Source organism: Aethalodelphis obliquidens, unplaced genomic scaffold (genome assembly GCF_003676395.1).
Source record: "Aethalodelphis obliquidens isolate GAN/ISIS:26980383/991018 unplaced genomic scaffold, ASM367639v1 scaffold1, whole genome shotgun sequence".
Taxonomy (NCBI): domain Eukaryota; kingdom Metazoa; phylum Chordata; class Mammalia; order Artiodactyla; family Delphinidae; genus Aethalodelphis; species Aethalodelphis obliquidens.
The window spans coordinates 54225043-54244284 of NW_020837945.1; the positions used below are offsets into that span (position 1 = coordinate 54225043).

General features: G+C 40.4%; 1 protein-coding gene across 8 annotated transcripts in view; it reads left to right on the forward strand.

The window, feature by feature from the left end:
- Positions 1 to 273: 273 nt before the first annotated feature.
- BBX (BBX high mobility group box domain containing) overlaps positions 274 to 19242 on the forward strand; it is a 282218-nt gene continuing 263249 nt past the window's right edge. For 3 of the 8 annotated variants that reach the window (XM_027104050.1, XM_027104061.1, XM_027104065.1), the window contains exons 1-2: positions 309 to 449; positions 3704 to 3775. The gene's annotated coding sequence lies outside the window, so the exon portion shown is untranslated. Of the gene's footprint in view, positions 450 to 852; positions 985 to 3703; positions 3776 to 19242 lie in introns of all 8 variants that reach the window. The other 5 variants (XM_027104045.1, XM_027104071.1, XM_027104049.1 and 2 more) reach the window with 3 other exon arrangements.

Here is a 19242-nt window from a genome sequence, read left to right on the forward strand (position 1 = left end):
CTATAACCCTCCCAAGTCAAAAGGACACCAGTTTCAAGCCTTGCAACTTGGTGCAAACAGGGTTTTTCGCTCGCAACCCACTCTGCTGGGCCTCTCTACCTGTCCTCTCCTACTGTCTACAGGTCCCGAACATTAGAAAATAGAAAATGTGATGATCTTTGTGTGTCTCTGTAAAATGTGTGTATGTGTGCGTGTGTTTGGGTGTAACGGGCCTTCTGTTTGGCCGCGCGGCCTGTCCATCACGGAGCGGACCAATGGCAGGCTGCCTTATATAAAATGAGTGTTTTCAGTCTCTCCTGGCTGCATGTACTGTATGTGGAGCAGTGTACAGTGAAGCGGAGGCAGAGCGGCTCCGCGAGCTCCTCTCTCTCCACTTTCCCATAGAGAACCCCTGACTGGCCGCTGAGGGCGAGCCACACACACGCCCTCGCGCCCGGCGAGCCCGCGAGGTAAGCGCCCCCCCATCCCCAGCCCTTCCCGGGCGCTCTCCCCGCACTTTCTGTTTTCCTACTCACTTGAGAGCCGCCGGGCTGCAGCCCCAAGGACTCCGCGGCAGGAGCAGCGGCGGCGGCGGCGGCTGTGGCGGCAGCCGGTAGGCTGGACTTGAGGAAGACGGAGGGAACCCCGCGCGTCCGGAGCCGCCGCCAGCCGGCCCGCTCCCCGGGCACTTTACCCCTCCGCCAAAACTTTGGGTCGTGAGAGGTCGGGGGCGAGGGTCGCCGCGGCCGCGCCGGCGGCGAGCGGGGGGCGCGAAGGCAGTGCCCTGCGGGCGGGAGGCTGGGGGCCGGGCTGGGGAGTAGTAGGCCAGCCGGTGCCAGGCTGCGTTTGCAACCAGCACCTCTCGGCACACAGGCAGCGCCGCCCGAGAGGGGCACGGGAGCCGCGGCGCGGGCAGGAGCAGCCCGAGGAAAACAACAACAGAGCCCTCACGCCGGCGGGCGGCTCTTGGCCGCCTGGGGAGCCCCAAACTTCATCTCGGCGAAAGTACGTGGAGCCCAGCCTGGGCTCGGCTGCCGGGGAGGTGGGGCCTGGGGAGTCGGGGCAGGGGAGGAAGGTACAAGGAGCCAGCCCTCAGTGGATTTATCGAACGTTTCGTCTGCGTCGGTGACCGGGAACAGCAGCCCAGTTGCTCGTTCATCTGGAGAGTTGGGATTTGGGTGTTCCGGCCCCGGAGATTGGTGCCCTCTCACCCCCCCACCCCTAACCAAATGCGCGGCGAGTAGAGAAAGTGCTGTTTTAGTGCCAGAGTGGCTAGGAGGAAGAATAGGGGGAGAGGGGGAAGAGGGCGAGGGAGAAGGGGAGAGAGAAGAGGGAGGGAAAGCCGGCGGGGGCGGGGGGTGAGGGCAAGAGAGAGAGCGAGAGAAAACCGGAGAGGACGAGAGGGAGAGCGAACGAGAGAACGGGAGGGAAGAGAGGAGGGGGAAGAGGAGGAGGGAGGCTGTGTCAGGATTTTGCTTGAATGTGGGATTATGTTGTGTCAATAAGTTTAAGGTGGAGAGAGCGAAGCTGGCGGGGGGGGGGCGGTGGTGGAGGGGAGGAGGAAGGCCTTGGCTGTTTAAAGTCTTATTTCTGAAGGTAAGTGATGGCATTGCATGGTCGCGATGACAGAAAACTTGCAGATCCTTTATCCGGGGATGGGGTCGATGCCTCTAGAAAGAGCTCCCCAGCCCTCTTAAGCCACACTCGTGTTACCCTGTTATTTGCTGCGATCCGGGTCGCTAGTAAATTACAGAAATCAGACTCGAGGTTTCTTTTCCTCCTCCACCTCGTCTCGCTCGCTCACCCTCAGCAATTTATTATTATTATTTTTTTAATTTTTTGGTATTGTATGAAACTTAACGTAACTGAGACCAAACCCGAGTCCTGTAATTTACAAGGACCCTGAATCCAGGAATCTGGAACACGTTTATGTGTGAAATAATCCGCGATCATTTCAGCTAAATGAGGAAGGTAAAACGAAACGATGCAAAAAGCTAAGACACAACATGTACGACAGGGGTGGGGGGGAGAGGGAGAGACGGAGAGAGAAGCTATTTTTTGCTTTCCTTTCGGTAGAAAGGAAAATAAAGCGTGCATTCTCCTTCCCTCCTGGTGTGTAGGGTCCAGTCAATATTTTAACTGTTTGAGGACAAATTAGTCCAGGTGGATCTCGCCGAAAAGTTTCGCGAGGTGGGGTGGAGGTCGGGGGGTACGAAGGGGAAGGTGGGTGGAGGTGATGGGGGATGGGGACGGAGCGAGCTCTGCCTCTGCTGATGGTCATTGGCCTGGGGCTTTGAAACCATTGCCTGTCCTGCTAATGACACGTCCAGTTCTCCTCTCCCGGCCGCGGACGCCGGGCTGCCGGGGACCGGGGTACTTTCCCCGCGCGGGGAGGGGCGTTCTTCGCCATCTCCTGGGGTTGCCCACTCGCGACGTGGGGCCCCCACGCGCGCCTCTTCTGCGCGCCGCCGCCACCTCGGCTCGCGCGACTTTTGTAGCTAGCCCGCGGCGAGGGGGCGCAGGGGCTCCCCGGCGCGGACGTCTCCGCGCGGCCACCCCTCTCCCGGCCCCACGCGCGCCGCGCGGTCCAAGCCCGGAATGGCAGCGCCGGGCGGAGCGGCTGTGCCCCCCCGGGGGGCAGCGGAGGCAGCGGCGGTGGCGGCGGGATCTTCGCCGGGGCCCGCGGGAGGAGGAGGAGAGGGAGGAGAGGGAGGGAGGAGGAGGAGGAGGAGGAGGAGGAGGGGAAGGAGGAGGAAGAGGAGGAGAGGGAGGAGGTGTTTTCTGTCCAGACCGCCGCCAGTTCGAGCGGGCACGGGGACGGGGACACCCCACTCGTTGCTCCTCCGTTATGGAACGGTGTTTAGCAGACTTTTACGCCCGGAGTGTGGGCTTTGCACTTCATTTTTTTTTCTCCCCCCTCTTCCCCAAAGCAAGATGGACTCTATTCCCTTTCTCTTTCTCCCTCTGCCTCTGTCTTGTCAGCCTTAAAGATCGACATTTTGTACTAAGATGCAAACTTGATGGTGACCAGCAACAAAGCCGGGGTGGGATCTCTCGCTCCCTTCCTCCCTCTCCGTTTTCCAGCTCCCCCCACCCCGACCTCGAAGACCTGGTGGCCCTGCACTTGACGCCGGGGGCTCTGGTGAATGTGTTTCCCCGCTCGGTTCCGATCTCCAATCTCGGGATTGTGACCGGGGCCGGGCGTTGGGGCGACATTTGTGGCCGCCCAGGTCTGCAGGGCTGAGGGCTGCGCTACCTGGATCTGCTGGATTTGCTGCCGTCGCCCTGCTACCTCCTGCCGGCTCCTGGGCACGGGGAGGCTCGGACTGCCTATCGATTGCCATGATTTGGTTCCTGGTGCATTTGTCCTGGGGGCGGCGATCACTTGTGCAAGTTGATGAATGATCACGATGTGGGTTTTGGGTTTGCAGGATGGATCAGCTGCCTTGTACATACCGGGAGTAGGGGGCAAGTGTGCTGGAGACACCCTAGAATGCCAGCTGGGCTACCCTCCTCTCAGCCTCTGCCCTTTGAATACAGGGAGCTTCTTTGCCTTTATTGCCCCACAGTTCGAGCGTAGAGGTGGGGATGGTGAGAAGGAGGGGTTGGTGGGGAGCTGGACTCCTGGGTTTCGGGGTCCTTCCTTCACAGATGTTGCAGGAGTTGGGACTCAGTTGTAGAGCTCTACCACACTGATGATGTACCTTTATTTGATACTTTATAGGTCACTATCATATGACAAAGGCTTTGCTGCAGTTCATCTTCCTCCCTGTGTACTTTCCATTTGCCTTCCTGGGTAAGTATGCAAACTCTTCATACAGGGAAGCTGGATGGTATTAGTAATGACATAAGGGTTCTTACTGTACACATAAGAAGATGCCTTATTGGGTTTGCAGCATCCCAGAAACTTGTCTTGCTAAGTTTCCCATAGCAGAAGTCAGTTTATGATTTATAGTATTTACAATTCAGCTATGGTTATTATTATTTTAAGATAGTTGAAATGTGCATTTCGCATTTTCCTGCAAGTAAGTGTCATTTGAAAACTTATCTTTTTTAATTGATAATAAAATTTTACGTAGAGTTGAAGGCGTAGGAAATTTAATGCTAGATAATATTGTAGAAAGATTGTAGCTTGTGAGTAGAGAGAATTATTAAAAACCCAAGGAGTCATTGCTCAGAAGACCTCTCTAAATTACAGTGACTGACATTTGCTTACTCTTTCCTGGGCTCTCTTTCTTAGGGAACTTGTGCTGTTTGTGACAGTTACCTTTTTAGTGGGGGGAGCGTGGACTGGGCAATATAGTAAATCTAGCATTTAGTGTACCAGCTTGATTCAAAAGGCAAATAACTGTCCTAATTGATAGTAATTTTTGTCAAAATTTATATATTTGGAGAAATTGAGTGCATTTTAACAGTCTGTATATATAATAAATAGCAACTTTGAAATCTGACACTAAGTGCCTTTTTCAGATATATGCCTCCCAAATGGAAAAGTTGGTGAAATAACATGTGGGACAGTAAGTGCCTTAAAAGTGTGGTTGTGAGAAGTAACCCTCTGGGTGAAAACTGAGGGTTTAACATTTGAAAGCCGCATGGTGAGCCCAAACTTGCAGAAAACCAATGTGTAATTTTGCCCCTCCATTGTCAGAAACACCTCAGGTACTCTAAGTTGCTGATACGTTAAGAAAACTGGTTGTACGAAATCGTGTAAATCAGCTTTGGTGCTTTGTAATATTACCATAATGAAGACAGACTGTATTTTGTGAATGAAAATGGACTTGAATTCAGTTTTCCATAAAAGAAAAAGCAAAGGGACCTTATTTTGTTTCCTGGCTTGCTGGCATATTGTGTATGTTACTAAAAGATTGTCTTAGTATTGAGAGGAATTGAGTTTTGAAGACCAGGCCTTTCTGGTAGTTTCTGTATGGTAGCAAAATGTACTTTGACATTGTTGAGAACCTTAGATGATATATAATAGAAGTTCTGTGTCCAGCATTTTTTAATGGAATGTAAAATATCGTGTTATTTCAGATAGAAGAGCCTCCTAATATGTCACATGCATAACAGTCCAATTGGAGTGGTCAGAATGAGATGGGTCTGTAAGATGAATTTAATACACACCAAAATATGTGGATTTCAGCGTATTTTTTTTTTTAAAGCTTCTTTGCAAGAGAAGTTTTTCATTTTTGAACATATGGCAAGAGTATTCAAAATGCATTCCTGATTACTGAAGAACACCACATTTATACATGTGAGGCACGTTATTTTGTTCACTGGAGCAAACTTTTAATGCTAGTTCTTTTGCCGTCGAAATATATTTGACCAATTCAAAATTTAAAATGGGAATAGGTAATTTCCAGAATAAAAGCGAGCTGATGAGCTCTTGCATTTCTTTGAGATATCAAATAACTGCTTCATTAAAACAATGTTTTCAAGAAAAGTCTTGGTCTTTGAAATCAGAGTAGTTTTTATAGTATAAAATTTGAAGTAGTGATTTTAAAAGTCACGCCGACAATGAATTACAAGTTATTTGCATCTAAAATGTATTTATTGGATTTGAGGCTTAATTTTCAAAATAAGATTTTAGATAAAGGTTTTGCTTCTACATTGCCAAGAGTTTTCAAACTTCTCATTTTATTATTCTGCATATCTCTATTAAAGTTCTGAAGCTGAAGTCTTAATTTGCATTTCACATTTAAAGCTAGCTATTGAAAAGGGGGTTCATCTATGTTGTTTCTTAGTGGTACGTCTTTGGAGGTACTGTGGCGGTTTTAGGTAGAATCTTCCCCTAGGGACTAAGATACTAACACATTTTGAAATTTTGACACCTTTCTTTTTTTTATATCCACCTTGATCTTTATATCCAAATTTTTTTTAAAAAGTTCCGGGTTTAGGAGTTTGTGAGGTAGCTCTGCTTTTAATGTATATATAGCTCTGCTGTACAACTTGAAAAGTGTATACTGTCTTTGACCTTACAGACCTGATCTTTATACTTCATCCATTGGAACAGATTTGTTTAGACATTGAATTTATAACATAGCTTTGAGTGAAAGCTAGGATGAACATATAATTATAGTTTGCTTGTGCTGTAAGTAACTATGTAATTGATAATGTTTTTTGTATATAGTTAAAGAAGGAACAACAGCCTTAAAATGTGGCACAACTCATGAAAATCTAATTCAGCAGCTAAATTATTTATACAGCCATATTTTTCAGTAAAATTACAAACATAATTTTTAATTATTAATCATCAGCCAGTATACTTAATGTTTACGTTTTCCTACATTTCATAAAGAGCATGGGTAAAGCAAGGGCCATAGTTTTAATGGGATCTTACCATGAATATCAATTACTTTAATATTAGAAATCTTTAATAGAAGTAATAAAGACTTCACAGTTCCACCCTATTAAAAGAATTTTTTGAATATAGCCTCATTATAGATGTGCCTGTTTTTGCTGTACTAACAGAAATCCCTGAAATTATTAGTCTCTTGCAAGAGTGCAGAAATGTTTAAGATTGTGTTTTTAAATGTTCTGAATTACTAAATATAGGCAGTTGATTTTGGCATATTGCATCACCACTAGTGTGGCATACCTATATTTTAAAATTTAAACTTAAGCAAGTATTTATCTTAAGAAGAAGACACTTTTCTTGAACTCGTAGTTTAAAATCCACCTTGTTTTTCAACATTTCACCACCAAGGGCACCTTTTAAAATAGGTCTGAGTGGTATCTCTCCTGTATTTTTAGTCAGCTTCCTTCCTCTCACTATGAAATGAAAACAAACCCAAATTATAAAAACATTGTAATTTCACTGCCTCACTTTTAAAAAAATTAATTATTTTATTTATTTTTGGCTGTGGTGGGTCTTCACATGCGGGCTTTCTCTACTTGCGGCGAGTGGGGGCTGCTCTTTGTTGCGATGCGCGGGCTTCTCATTGCCATGTCTTCTCTTGTTGCAGAGCGAGGGCTGTAGGTGCGTGGGCTTCAGTAGTTGTGGCTCTCAAGCTCTAGAGCACAGGCTCAGTAGTTGTGGCGTGAGGGCTTAGTTGCTCTGCAGCATGTGGGATCTTCCCAGACCAGGGCTCGAACCCATGTCCCCTGCATTGGCAGGAGGATTCTTAACCACTGCACCACCACGGAAGTCCCACTGCTTCATTTTTATCATGTGCCCCAAGTAAATTGGATGCAGGAGGTCCTCAGCTACCCTTTGAGAAACACTGCTCCCAAGGTGGTAAGGACTAAGGCTAATGACTGAATGGACATTTTTCCAGCTTGAAGACTCTGTGACTGTAATTCCATCAGTGGGTTTGTACTACCTCAGGGGCAGTCATCACATACTGTGTCGAATTGTAGAGATTTCTGTATTTTAAGTCATACCTGAGGAAAGCACTTTTTGAGTTCAGCTTCTCTCAACATTCATATGTGTTCATATTATCCCTTAGAAGGCAGTTATAGTTTCTTAAAATGCCAGGACATCATTTTATAACTGTAAAGATATACCCAGAAAATCCTCATGTCTTAATGGGGATTGTTTTCTTTCCTTTTTTTTTTTCTTTCAAAGAAAAAGATAAAGTGAAAATTGAAATAAGTACCAGTTACACAACGGAAATTCAAAAGAAGACAAGCCAGTAAAGAATTCTATCTAATAGTATATATAAATAGAAAATGAAAGACTAAGGGAATGAAAGACTTAAAGGATTAAATATAGACCATGAAGCATTGGCACACCTTCAAAAATATAAACTTAATAAGTTAATATATGTGAGTCAGATCCAGGATCTAGATAGTAAAATAACTTCAGATAGTGAGGAGGTTGTGTAAAATACGAAGTAAAAATGATTAAGAATGAATTGGATTTTATGAAATCTTAGAAAAGTGAAAAATATTGTAAAATATTGATTAAATAATTAAACCAATAGTTAAATATAGCCCTTGGGTGAAAAGATCAGGGAATAAAACAGAAAATCCTGGATTGGAATAACTGAGATCCTGAAAAGGACATAGAAGTTTGGATATTTTGTAAAGGGAATAATTTTAAAAAAGGTTGATAACTTATTTCAAAGGACAAATAAGAATGAGGATAAAAGTTGTTTAAAGCAGCTGTATTTCTCAAATGTTTTTGAGATCTATGGTGAGAAATACCTTTTATATTCCAATCCACATAAAAAAACCTGGAACGAAAGTTTCCTGAAACAGTACTAAGAGCAGTGCTCTAATGTTTTCTGTTCCTATCTAATCTTTATAAATCTAATCTGTTCCAAACAATTTTATTAAAAAAAAATACAGGGTGTCATTCACTAAATTTGTTTTATGACTTACAATTTAAAAAACACCAGTTTTGCTTGCAAAATATGGAATTTCCCAGGCCCCATCCTCATATTCTGATTCAGTGTGTCTGGGATAGGGCCCAGGAATATGCATTTTAACGGTACTGCAGTGATTGTGAAGCAGGTGTGAAGTCCTCTGACATATTTTGAGGAACTCTGGTATTAGGGACTGATGGCTAAAGATTGAAAAAGATTGAATGGAGTCACATACTTGAATGTGGGCTTAGAGTTCATTTACTGCTGAGGTCCCTTCCAGAGCCTCAAGATTCTATGGCTGTATTTCAGTCAGCATGTTTACAATACTCAGAGGGCCCTCATCGCACTCTGTAGATGTCCCATAGTAGCAGGTATAGTACAGAGAGCAGAGGCTTTGCAGCCAAAGAGCCCTGGGTTTCACTTTTGCTGCCTCTCTAGCTTATAAGCTGAGGGACTTTGGGCATGTCACTTCAGAATGAACTTCCATTATCATATGTGCAAAAGGGCATCTTAATGTTTACCATGCAGCAGAATGAGAATGACATAAGACAATAATGTCTGTAATGACCCTTATCCACAGTCAGCGCTCAATAATATATGATTTATAGTTATTCAGTACATCTCATCTCACCCCAACTCCCACTAAGTTTGAAATTTCACAAGGCTGTGCCTTTTAATTTTTGTTTCCTCCAAAGTAATTTTCAACTCTGATATCATGAAACACTGGTGCATTTTTAACTGGATATGAGGTGCTGGACAAACAAGTTGTTACTGAAGGAAATAATAAGAATAACCAGGAGGAAAAAAAGAAAAAAACAACTGAGGCATGCCACATTTAAGTACAGTGCTCCTTCAAGTGCTCCTCCCACCTCTTTAAAAAGACATAGCACAGGACAGTACACAGTTCAGAGTGGTTAGTTGACAGCACTGGACATTCCCTCTGGTGACTTTGATACATCTTGGAATGTCTTAGAGCATCAATTCTCTTTTCTACCAAGACACATGCGACTAATGTTTACGCATGGGACACTATGATTTCCCTGGTTATAGACATAGGTAAATTATGCAGGTTTTTTTTTTTTAAGATTTATTATTTATTTATTTAATTAATTAATTTTATTTTTGGCTGCCTCGGGTCTTAGTTGTGGTAGTCGGGATCTTCACTGAGGCATGAGGGATCTTTTGTTGAGGCACGCGGGCTTCTCTCTAGTTGTGGCTTGCAGGTTTTCTCTTCTCTAGTTGTGGCTTGCAGGCTCCAGGGCGTGTGGGCTCTGTAATTTGCGGCATGCAGGCTCTCTAGTTGAGGCGCGCTAGTTCAGTAGTTGCGACACTTGGGCTTAATTGCTCTGCGTCATGTGGGATCTTAGTTCCCTGACCAGGGATTGAACCCGCATCCCCTGCCTTGGAAGGCGCATTCTTTACCATTGGACCACCAGGGAAGTTCCATGCAGTCGGTTTTATAGGTAGTTCACAGTGTGATAAAGCCACTTCTTTCCCTAACAAGAAAGTATATCATTACAAGCAAGAGTGATGTTATTATGATGAAAACCTTAAATACACCCATATATGCACATGTAAAATCCTTTATAAACTGTGGTACCTTAACTTTTCATAACTAATTACTTGGGGGCACTCCTCACAACCAATTAAAACTTACCTTCGTGTCAAGGCATGAAGATTGAGAAGCATTATATCCGAAGTGCATAACAAATTACATTGTGCAAAATGACACTTAAATAAAAAAGTGGGACATACTAAGGAGAAGATGAATGGGAAATACTCCAAATCCCTGAAATCTTGAACAATGTGAAAATCAAAGGCCAGGGGAAATGCAACCTGTGGTTAAGTGCAAAGGAAGTGCAAAAGACTGCAAGTACCAGGGTTCTCAAACTTGAATACTCACTGCTTCTAACATAGACATTTTTAAGTAGTCTCAATGTTCATTTACTTTATTTGAATAAATTAAAATTAAATAACTTTGTTTTTTATAACTTTCTTTAAAAAATTAATTAAGTAGTTAATTAATTTTTTTGGCCACACTGTGCGGTTTGCAGGATCTTAGTTCCTCAGCCAGGGATTGAACCCAGGCCCTTGGCAATGAGAGCGTGGAGTCCTAACCACTGGACCACCAGGGAATTCCCTGTATTTCCTAACTTGTAAGGATAGATTTGCCAGGAACATCTTCCTACTTGGCTAAATTTTAATTTGCCATACTTTTTCATCTCTAATAAATAAATAAACAGTCTTTGTATCTTGATCTGTAGTGGTATTGGATATACATTCACAATCCTCTATCTAAAAAAATCTCTGAAAAACTAAAAAGTTTTTGTTCCTCCAAAAGTTTGACATCAAAACTCACTTGGTGGCAAAACCTGACCCAGAGTGTCATGGACCTGTTTAAAATAGTTTTTAAAGCCCACTTAGAATATTCACATATTTTGCTGTAGAAGTAGTAAGTAGTATGGTTGATTATGAGGCCCTATCCTAGATTGGACTAGGAATGTTACATAAAATATACTATATGCTCCATCTGACCTTTTTAAAGCCTACAAAAATCTGAAGCATTGGACCTAAGGGTTTCCTATAAGGGATTGTGATCCTGTTGTATTAACTTCCTTAGTCCACAGCGTGAAATTATCTGGTATTCCTACCCATTTTACTCAATGAAAATCCTTTTGCTAATTTTGATAAGGAAAGCTTAAACACACATACACACACTAGTTGAACCTCGTCTATCCATTTTGACATTGTGATTCTTTTTTGGTTGTTGTAATTTTTAGTTTTGTAAAGCAAACACAAACACACTGATAGCAGTAACGTTTGAAATTTCTACCATGTTGAACATTTCTCATAATGGTCAGCAAAATTTAGGTTACTTTCATTATGTTTTACTCTTAGGAGAAGTTTCATGAAGGGGTTATATTTCCTTTATTACTTTGCTACTTGCATGTTTCTTTCCTTCTATCAGAAAAGTAAAAATAGAAAATGTTTTCTGCAAATTTGGTCTCCTCTCAGGTGAGAATGTTTCTGGGTTTTATTGTTTTGTAGAGGTTCTAGGTATCTTTATTTTCAATAAATAACTGTGAAATGCTGAGTCAATATCTTTCATCTGTACTTCTAATTTCCTATAAAAACCACTATAAAAATTGAAAAGTATGATGTGAGGAAGAGTCTATATGACACCCTAGGAATAAAGTAATAGCTGTATCTGAACTATTGTTATGGTAAGACTTAAATCAGTCTTCATTTGGTAGATTAAAACTGTTAATGGCTAAAGAAAGTTTTCTGTCTTTTATTGTTTGTTGATTTGACTACATCCTTTGGTGTAGGAAAGCTACAGATTGAGTGATTCAGAGGGAGTCTTATTAGCAGTGCTGATTCTTTTAATAATAAAGAATGCTGACTTGTTTTCCAGCTTTTGGTGCACCTCTCAAAACTCACCCAAGGGTAGAGTTCTCATTGACTGCAAAGGGAATGTGGTGGAGCATGTAACAAAATGAGAAAATAATTCTCCACACCCAGCTGTCAAACTCTGATTATATTTTAAGTTACTGAAGTTACCATTTTCTTCATTCTCTCGCATTCTTCCTTCCCTCTCCTCCCTCCCCTCCCCCTTTATCTCTCTGTCCTGTTTCTCTCAGCTGATTATTATATTCACTAATGTGCATCCGGGATACTGCCTAGAAATGTCTGAGAATGGGATGTGGGGTTGAACTTTTTTTTAATTTACCATTATTTGATTTTAAAGATTTGTTTGTAGTTTTTGAGTCCTTTTAGTATTCATCCCTACGTATTATCATAAAGTTGTTGATATATGAATTGGAGACTTACACAGTCTCTACGTATGTGTCAGTTAGGAAGGGATCATGTGGAGCCTTTCGCAGGGCTCTGTGAAGTAAAGGCACCTGTTGTTTTTATGAAGTAAGTTCCTTATCCAATCATTTTTGTTTTTTAAGGTGATAGTGTGATTACATGGTTTCAATTATATTTAAGGGAAAATTGAAAGCAGTTTTTAGAAGAGTTGCCCAAATAGTATTTCTCTTTGGGAGGAAGGGAGAAAGATAATTTGCAGTCAGATGCTCTGCCACTGAGCTGTACCCCTCGGGAGAAAGATATTTGGACTGAGGGCTGCCTTGTGAAGTATCAATACAAGTTTTATTTTTACTACTTTGTTTATTTTTCACAACAACCTTCTGAGGAGAGGTGACCCTGTTTTAATGAGGAGGAAAGTAAGTCTTAGGTTAAGTAGTTTGTCTGAGGTCACACAGCTAGCAAGTGGCTGTGCCAGGCTTAGAATGCCTGTCTGCAGTGCCACTGTCTCCTGGGCTTGTTTTGTATTTACCTGCCTTGAGGACCACATTCCAAAAGGTTAGAAATGAAAGTTTTGAGGCAACTTTTAGCCAAGAATTCCCTCCAATTTTTCTTTCTCCCAAAAGAGAAATCGTCTTCATTTTGAAGTGATAGGGCTTGGAACACTGTTCTCTATCAGTCTTAAGAGAGGTAGATGAGAAAGTCTCTGAGCTGGGGCCAGCTGTCAGTTTTCATCTGTGAGGTCACAGTCAAAGACAAAACCGACTTCAAACTTAGTTTATAAACTGATATTTAGTGAACTTTCTTTCTGTTTGGTATATCTAGTACAGAAATGTCTAATAACAGTTACTGGTTTCACTACTTACTAATTCCTTTGGTATGTCAGTAGCAATCATCATTCATCATGAGGAGTTTTTCTCACTGAATATTCTATATGTTTTTACTCTGGTACTTTTAAGTACTTAATCTGAACATATTTTACAAAAGGAATTTAACAGTTTAACATGGATAGTGTTATAAAATAGTTTTCTGGCATTTGCTTTGAAAAGAAATTCAGTATTTGTGGAAAAAATTAATAAGCAGATTCATAGACTTCATTTCAGAGTGTCTTAATGAGCAAACATGGATTAGAGGGTTAATCAGAAGTTACCAGTTTTCAAAATGGTCTATGGGTACTTTTGATTTATTTTACCTAAGAAACTTATTTCTGCTATGATAAGTAGAAAAGATTTTATAAATTACACATTTCTATACAAGTAGCAAAATCATTTAAAAAAATACAAAGTAACCCATTGCTTTTTTTGTACTGAGCCCTATTCATGTGAAATTAAGTTCTCTTTTCTTTGCAAATTCAGCAAAGTCAGAGCCTGATTCAGATATAGAAGATAAAAAGTTTGTTCTTTTTAAATGGCTTTTCTTTTTCCCTGATCCATGAAACATAGAAATAGGGTATTTTTCTATTTTGGCAAAGTAGCTTTTGTGGATGATAATCTTACGAAGAGTGCTCTTGCATGGTTCTAGCTGCATGATGCTTTGCCCGGGGTGTGTCAGGCTCTCCATTTCTTGTCTTTCATCCCCCCACAATAAACCACTTCCATACTGTTCTCATTCAGGTAGGCTGGTAAACTGAGTACGTTTTATGGCATCTGACACTTTTCTTTTGACTTGCTTTCTTGGGTCATGTTCAAAGACCATTTTGCATGTTAAATTATTTGGTCAAGTGTAGGTGAGATTCAGGTAGCAAAAACTACTACTGATTTAATTCACTGGTACTTACAGTGTATTGATGCTGATTTAAACTTTGAGAATATAAAAGGTGAGTATAGAACAACCCTTATCCTCAAAGTAAGTGTCTTCTACTGGCTGGAAAAGTCCAGTAGATGTAAATATACATAATATAAATTATTCTGTGCTAATTGTTCTAACAGATATGGCCTAAAATAATACTGAGTAAAAACCACTAAAACACTGGCTAATTCCAACGTAGGAGCTGACATTGAAATACAGCAGGGGTTTCTTCCTGTGGCACTGTATTTGTCCTAATTGTCATTAGGGTTGTAAGCTAGTTTGGCCCAAGCACTGGAGTGGATTTTAAAAATTAGACTTTTAACCCTGATTTGGCTTTTATTTACTTATTAGTACATTCTTTTTGCTTTTAGTCTATTTCAAAAGCCAGTGAATTTTTTTTTTTTTTGGATGAAGTTTTCAATTTATGTTGTTATGTTTCATTCAAGAGTTTTGGACTTTGTTTTTATTTATTTTTACTTTTTTGTTTATTGCTATTAATGTCACAATCTGTAATGACAACACTTTTGAAGTAAAGGGTAGGGTTTGAGGATTCCACGTACTGTATACCAAGTCATGTTAAAAGTATAGTAAACAGAATAAGTTTGAACTGTGTTCACATTCCAATAAAAATATAAACTACTACAGCTAACACTTATTCTTACTTAGATAAATTATACTGGTTAGAAATATATATATTAATAAGATCTCAAGCCCAGTTATTAAACACACGTGAGATTCTGAAGAGGTAAAAATGTACTTTTCTATCCATGAGAGATTATAGATGAAAAATTATGCCCAATGCTTCCATCAAGCAATTTTCAGGTTTTCCAGGATGTTTTCAACCTGTATTTACAGCTGTGGTTTCTCTCATGGCTTAGTAAGCCATGACCTGGAGGGCACACATGAGTTTGGTCTTCTTTCTCTTTTATGTTTAGTAATCTGGGTTCTGGTCTTTGGATTTCCCTTTGACTTGATCAGACCTTCAGTATCGCGTTTTAAAATCATGACTTTTATGTTTATTACACCTCAGAATGTATGCATTTTCACCCGGTTTTATTTATGGCTCCCTTTTGACTGGTCATTTCTGGACATCAACACAGTTTAGATTAAAACCTTGTTTGTAAACTGCTCAGTGTTCCAGATGCCAACCCTGGGTACTTTAATAACAAGCAAATACATTCGTAAGTGAAATCATAAGGAAGAAACTGATCTGGGAAAATATTTCTTCATAAGCTCACAACATTGATAATGACCCTAATGTTTACATTAAAGAAGCAAAGAGGAACGGAGACACACAGAAGAGTGGTTTGTTAGTCTTTCTTCCGTTCTCTGTCATGGGGCTGTTTGGCATCATGGAAGTACAGTTATTCGGACCTTATTTACTAGTCCTCATGGTAATAATGAATTTTTTAAATAAATTTTGTATATGGGTATGCATTCTTGTCTCATTTGGTGCTATACATTCTTTGTTGTCCCAGACAACATGTTCAGATATGTTGTAAGGCCCAGGGTTTTAAAAAGTTTTAATGATTTTCTACATACAGCCTCTGCATACATTTAAATCCATACAAAAGCCTTCTGTAGCTTGAAAGGTCTTGGGAGTGGGTCTTGAGGAATGGGCGTAGAGTTATACGTCTGAGGATCTGGTCTCACACACAGAGTGGTGAGTTTACTACATAAGGAACTGTGATCATGAATCAGTGGTGGATTTTATTTCTTTAATGTTTTTTAAGGTAACTATATCATTCCTGACATATATTTCAAATACAGCTAGATGATCATGAAGTCTAATATATAGGTCTTAAGTATTAGGGTGATTGGTACTTTTCATCGTTAAAGATGTTTTCCTGAAAAGTTTTGACTTACTTAGTTTTTCAAAATTAACTATGTATTCTTATTGACAAACTATAATTTCAGAACATTTCATATGTATTTATAATTGATCTTCAATTAGCAGTGGTTACTTGAAGCTTTACCATTGCCAGGTCCTAATAGTAATCAGTGATCTGTAAAGTTACACAGAGGAGAGCTGCTTAAAGGGATACAGTACTGATCATTATAAAGGAGAGCAATCTTTGGTAAAGCAAATGACTGGCCTCTATCATATCTGTTTGGTAATTCTGGGATCCATATATTCAGTTATATAGCATGTGTTTATTGACTACCCATTATGTGTAAAGCTGGATTAGGAATTCTGGGGCTTGCAGAATAAAATGGTAATAGCTTTGGCTTCAGGTTGTTTCTAGTATCGTAATGACATACACATACCAAATGTGGAATAGAAAATAAAGATGCTATAATATCCATGGGACACAGGGATGATGAGGATATTGTTGTTAGGAGATAATTAGGGAGGGAAATTGGGATGGACGTGAACTTTGGTTGTTTAGCTTAATGTTTAGGCATCCTTGCCAGAATGCTTACTTGGGTCTGTCAGAGAAAAATGAACCAGGCTATTGGAAAGCCCAGGCTAACCCCATCTTGGCCAAACAGTTCCCTGCAGTTGTGTCATCATCCAAGCCAATGGTCTCCAGACTTTTTAAGTGCTATTCCCTTCAGTAAAAGAATTGGAACATATATCTTCAATATCTGTACATTTATTTATAACTTACGTATACTGGGCTATTAATATATTATTTAATGTAATAAAATATAAATGCTTAGAAATAAAAAATAAATTGAATGTAAAGAAAAATTATATTATTTCCTTCTTACCTACTCCAGTGGGCTAAGTCTTACTCATGTTTTGGGTCTCAGGAACTCCATTTTGGAGACCATAGGTCAAAATTGGGCAGTGTCACACCAAATTTCCATAAATTCCATGAGCTCAAAGACTTTGTTTTGCTTACTGCCGTAATCTCAGCACCTAGATCATGGTAGGAGTGCAGTGGATACTGTTGAATGAATAGGCAGAATTAGGCTAATTTGTAGGGATGAGGACAGAGTCTAGCTCAGCATGAGGGGTCTGATAAGAATAGAGATAATTTTTGTTTGTTGCTGTATCTCCCATACCTGTAAAAGTGTAGGGACTCAAAAAATATTAGTTGACTGAGTTAAGGGGGTGGACAGTGTGTAGCTCAGCATGAGGTATCTGCCAGAGGCCGTAGATGGGCATGAAAAGGTAAATTCCAGGGGGTCCCCTAGAGCAGGACAGTATATGGAGATAGACTGGCTATCAGTAGGCAGAAAAATACAACCAATGGGGGGAGGGGGTCACAGTGTTAGTAAGAACATCTCAGAGGAATGACTTTGGTAGCCTCAGATCTTAAAAACTGTGACCCTCTAAAGCAGTAAGATCTGGATTTTACTTATCTTTGTACCCACAGTTCGTAGAACAGCATAGTAGGTGTCTGATTCATTTATGTTGAATTGCTCTGTTTTATACTATATACTAGATATAGGAGATTCTGCAAGGTACAGGAATGGATTAGTGTAAAGATCAGAGGCCTGTAAATGAATCCTGCCCTGATTGAAGCAAAGCCAACGATTCTGGGATTACCTCATACGCAGACATGATTTTAAGCCTTGGCAGTATTGCCTGCACAGAGGTGCTCTGGTGACCACAACTGCCAAATCATATTTAGCTGTTTATTTAAATGTTATTATTAACATACTTCTATCGACACATTATCAATGAAGAAAATGGGGTTTGTGATAGAATTATTTTTTATAAGCTATCATCCTATACCTTCTTCCCTCATCACTAATGCTGGCATATGTCATGGATCACCCTCATGTATACTATTTCAATTAGGACTGAATTTATTTACAAATAAATAAAACAAGGTAGTTAGTATTTTTACTCCTATTTTTGGAATTTTCTTATTCAGACTTCCTCTTTAAAAGGTGCTAAAAATTCTAGTTTTGTGATCGTAAAATAAATCTGTCATGCATTTTATTGAGTGTTGTCAGAGTTGGGGGGAACAAACATTTCCCCTGAGAAGCAGCTATGGCATTAGCTCTCTCCTTTAGAAGCTGGCCAGACGAAGGCATCCTTCTTTGGCTCTGACACACCAGTCAAGACAGGTACCCCCTTACCCCCTCTGCAGTTCAATCTCATTTAGGGCATGTTTATTTAAAGCAGTTTCACATCTGCACAATTAATAAATTACTGTGCTCTAATTTGCATTTCTGATGTCTTGTAGTAAGCACAGCGAGTTCCCCTTTGCCCTTACAAAAACAGTTTAGTCTGCCCAAGCTTCCTAGAGCTGAATAAAAATTTTTTCTGAGAGCCCTCCAGCATCTTTAGCATAGTCTCCAAATAAAGACTTAAACTTTTAAAACTTCTTTGCTCTCATCCTTTTGGTCATTAGTCATCAAGTCTTTCTTTATTGTAAGTTTGTCACCCTTAAAGGCACAAGAGTATTATATGTTACACTTGTTATTGCAATCTGGAGTTTACACTGTGATTTCAGTGACATCTTATTTGCTCTTTATGCTGTGAAGTAGATAGGAGGGTATCATTAGTCCCATTTTTGCAGATGAGGAAACAGGTTCAACGTTGTCAAGTGGCTGGACCCGAGTTACTGAGTTTGCAGTAGCTCCCCTGAGACAAAAAACCCTGTATTCTGACCATTCCTCTAGAGAACTGCCCATGGTGAAGAGCAGAATTTATCTTATTTAAACTATGATTTTTTTTTCTGTTTTTACTTTCAACCTGATAACTTATTGTAAATACCTGGAACGGCAGTGGCATAGACAATATGGTTGTTTAATTGTCAATGTCCTGTGGGCTATAAGATATCAGTGGAATGGGCCGTAAATTTCTGGTGTATTTAAATCTATTTGTATATTTAAATAAGTGTTCTCAGATCATGTGGAACGATTGTCCATTTGACTTAACTTTTTTACAGCTTGTGGTGGAAAATTAAATGCATAGCAACCACACACGGACAAAGAATGTGCTTTGAAGTGTATATTAGGATTCTTAAGTGAGATTTGGATTATGTGTTGGGGCCATTTTTCTTTCCTGTGAGACATATTTCTGAAACTGTAATGAAAATTAATTGGAAAATATGAATTGATATCTGAATATCTAAGCTACACCCATTTCTAGGACATATATTATAATGTGATATCAACTGGTGTTTTCAAAGAAGTGATGGGAAGTGCTAAAGTTTTTTTCTTTTTAAATTTAAAAGGCATTTTAACTTGGCACTCTGTAGAAAAGGAACGTTTCACAGGCCAGTTAGAGAATTCAATATGGCACTGCTGCCAACTTTACAAGAGAAGATACTTCTATCCAAAAATAACGACAGGATCAATTATTCAACTCATATTTTACATAGTAGAAAAGTTTTATTTGTTAGGATCTTATCTCAAAGTTCCCTAAGAGTAAAGAGGCCAACTTAATTATTGT